This window comes from Trichechus manatus, unplaced genomic scaffold (assembly GCF_000243295.1).
Source record: "Trichechus manatus latirostris isolate Lorelei unplaced genomic scaffold, TriManLat1.0 scaffold00045, whole genome shotgun sequence".
Lineage (NCBI taxonomy): Eukaryota > Metazoa > Chordata > Mammalia > Sirenia > Trichechidae > Trichechus > Trichechus manatus.
In genome coordinates this window covers 1,691,227-1,695,015 of record NW_004443981.1, presented here as the reverse complement: position 1 = coordinate 1,695,015, position 3,789 = coordinate 1,691,227, and the positions used below count along the sequence as shown (strand labels likewise).

Genomic DNA, 3,789 nt, shown 5'->3' with positions numbered 1-3,789 from the left:
TTTTTTTTTTTTTTAATTTGCTTTCCAGTTATTTTGGTTTGGTTTTTTGAAGCAGGTGTTTAAGGTTTAACCTTCTTCAGGGACAAATTCTGACTGTTGGGGAACTTAACTCTGCAATATGAAAATCTCTTCACGCTCTGGTAGGGCTTGGATGGTTGAACTCTGTACTGCCTTGTCTGCATTCAGCCCCAACCCCCTCTGATTCTCTGTTTTTAAAAGTGTGTCCTTTCTCTTTGTACATGTTTAACATGACGCAATAATTTGAGGGCAAACTTAGTAGTGAGTGTGTATGATAGAATCAAGAGAATTATGGGATGCTGACTTGAGAAAATCATGACTATGATTTGGTTCTAGGAAAAAGGCAGTGGATAATTATGCAAATTTGCCAGGAGAAGGGGAGACATGCTAATGGGCCTTATTGGATGAGGGTAGGAGATAGGGTACACCTTCAGGAGGAAGTGCTATAGGTGTAGGAAAGGCCAGCCCCAGACATCTTACTGTGACTGCCATTTTGCAGTAGGAAGGAGGGGCTGACCATCCCCACCACTATAACACACTGACAAACATGGAATTAAAACTACCTAGATTGTGAGAGCTGAATTTAGACAACCGGATTAGTGTCATGCAGACCAGAAACACCTGTTGTCTTTGCCTAAAAAAAAAAAAAAAATTTTTTTTTTTTCTTTTGGAGATCCAAAGGGAAATCTGTAAAAGAATATGATCTTCCATCTAAATGGAGGGAAGTTATAAAACAAAAACACTACTATCGTGGCTCAGGATATGATGGTGGGGAGAGCGAGGGAACTGGGGTGATTTTGAGTTTTAAGAACGAGACAGTTGTGGGCCTAAATTGAGTCCATTTACCAGCACCAGGTACTGTTAGAAGCTTCACCCATCAGGACAGCGGTTGATAACTGGTGCACGCCCCATCCTTATCTTCCTGTGGGTTGCTGATGAGAGAACCTAACAAAATCTATACTCATATGACCGATCAAATTCGTTACCTGAACACCAAGAAGAAAATTAACCAGTTGCCGTGGAGTCGTTTCCAACTCATGGTGACTCCTGTGTGTCAGAACTGTGCTCCACAGGGATTTCAGGGCTGAGTTTCCAGAAGTAAATCACCAGGCCTTTCTTCCATAGTGGCTCTGGGTGGACTCCAACCTCCACCTTTCCGTTAGCAGCCAAGTGCATTAATCCTTTGTGCCACCTAGGGACTCCTTAACCTGAATCCTTCCAGCATATTTGTTCAGGCTGTAGGTGGGAATACAGATGTATTTTTACCATGCTCTGTTCCCCCCAGAGCCCTGGTGGCTCAGTGGTTAAGAGCTTGGCTGCTAACCAAAAGTATGGCAGTTGGAATCCACGAGCCACTCCTTGGAAACCCTATGGAGCAGTTCTACTCTGTCCTATAGGGTCGCTATGAGTTGGAATCGACTCGATGGCAGTGGGCTTGGTTTGGTTTTTGGTCTGTTCCCTCCATCTCCCCAAACGTCTGACACCCGAAAAGCCACCCACAGCTATAGAACCTGAGCAGCATTCCAATTTTTGTCATCATCTAACCAAGCCCCAAAGACTCCCCTCCCTCAGCTCCCCACCCTCGCCCACCTCCAAGATGATGCAGTTCAGACTTCCCTCTTGAAAGGCAGAGGTGAACATTCAGGACCGTCTCTGGCAGGGCACTTCCTGTTCAAACTCCCCACAAGTGGGCTGTCTCCCCTCATTTCATTTTTCTAAAGGGGCCAACGCCTCTTCTAGAAAATAATAAAATGCAATGTGTGTGATTTACTTTTCTGATCTCTTTGAGAAATAGATAACTATCTTATAAAAGTGTGTTCTTAACTCCAGAACCACTCTTTTTGCATAAATACCTCATCGGGCAGCTTTCTAAGTGTTCTTTCCCCAAGTCTCCTAGGCAGCCCGCATTGGATCTGCTGGAAGCCTTGTTGGGGAAACTTTAGCGAGGGTACTTTTTTCTATTTTTCTTCTGTTTTTGGAGGCATACACATTATGTATAACCAAAACAATGGCTCAATTGTGTTTAATTTTGTATTTTGATTGTTGAGAGAAAAAACAAAACAAAAGTACCAATGTGTATGTGGCCGTTCGTAGTTCATTCATTGCAGTATGAGGTTGTCCAGTGTCCTTAAGCCAAGGGGCCAGAGGCGCCCTCTCTCACCCCCTCCTCCAAGAGCAGTAGAGAATTTAAGCACAAGCCTATTTGTGAAAGAATATTTTGCTTAAGTGTAATTCACTTTAGTCTTGGAATTCCTTCCCAAACGTCAGGTGCCCTTTCAGCTTCCAAACTAGCCTGTGCGTCCATCCATTAGTCTGACAAGATGGCTGAGCACCGCTAAGGGGCGTGGTGTTTTTGCTTTCATTTCTCCCGTCGGGAGAAGCGGCGTTTCATGTGTCATTCCAGTATCTCATATACTCACTTGGGGCGGGGGGAGGGGGAGGGGGAGACAGGGAACTATAGCAATATTCAAAGATGCTTTGGAAACAACCATGAACACATCAGCACAGTGACGTCTACAACTCGTTGCTATTGGCCCTCAGACACATTTAAGAGAAAGAAGACTGTAGCTCTTTCTCCTTAAATGATATACACAGACAGTTATTTTTAATCCTATTGCAGATGTCTTTTATCTTTATCTAGTACTACGTGGAAAGCGTTTGCATCATAGGTTTTTTTTTTTTCCCCCAGCATTGTAATACAGCATAAGCTCCTCCTTTCCTTCCCCTTCTCTAATCAGTATACTTTCAGGAGTTCTCTGGTAAAGCTGTCTCACTGAATCAAAAATGAACCAAGCCCGCATTTAGATGGTGGTTTCAGAAATCCAGGGCCAAGACAACTGTGGCAGGTTTCAGTCTCGAGGGGTGAGTTGTGAAGAAGGAATGTGTCAGAGGCCTTGCCCAAGAACTGACTTTTCTTGTAGAGGCATTCAGGAGGGGTAGCCTTTGCCAGGCACAGTGGTTACTACCCTACGGCATTCTGGAAAAGGCCATGGCTCTGAGCCCGGGGGACAACTTCAGGTGGTGGCCTGTTGATTGAAGACTGCTGGGATGGCTCTGGTGGCCAGTTCAGAGTCCTACAAAACACCAGGACAGCTCAGCACCGAGTAGTGCCGACTCGCATGCAGAAAGCCTGAAGTTTCTATAACTATACACTGTGTTTGTGGGCCTCTAGCCTCGCACCGAAGGGCTCTTTGAGAAGGAATCAGAGTTACGTCTAAGTGACCGAAATGAGAGGGTTTTCGATATGGGGTTGGATTCAATTCAATGTGATTTCTTTTCCCCTTTAGACTTTCTTCAGATTGGGACTGGTTTCTTTCTGGTGGATCACAGCTGCCCAGATGTTGCGATTTAGTCTTAGGTTTCTGTAGGCATTTTCCTTTCATCTTCAAGAGTTCTGCCACCAAAAGAAAACATTTGAGCTCCGTGCCCCCTCTTGATCGTGGCTCACCAGTGTTGGCATATTAAGTCCTTAGTGTCGTAGGTCCAGCCCTCCAATCCTATATCAAACACTGTTATGCACATAAATGCAACACTGTGATCTAATTTAAATAATACTTTTTTATTATTTATACTACTATATATAATATACATCAACACTTTTGCTATATAACCTAAGTGATAACCCTCTTTTAGTTACCTGCCAAACTCTGGACTTTGGTTTATATTGCAGTTAACACAGTTGCAAAGTTGTAATGGTGTCTTTCCCCCCCACCCCTTTGTAACGGAATGTGTAAATCAAAGTATATACATTGTGTGGTGTTCCTATTTCTG

General features: G+C 44.0%; 1 long non-coding RNA gene across 1 annotated transcript; it reads left to right on the top strand.

The window, feature by feature from the left end:
* The first annotated feature begins 6 nt into the window (after window positions 1–6).
* On the top strand, window positions 7–2,018 carry LOC111820631 (uncharacterized). The gene is made up of 2 exons (XR_002824161.1): window positions 7–1,036; window positions 1,428–2,018. It is a non-coding gene; the product is annotated as an uncharacterized LOC111820631 (long non-coding RNA).
* The last annotated feature ends 1,771 nt before the right edge of the window (window positions 2,019–3,789 follow it).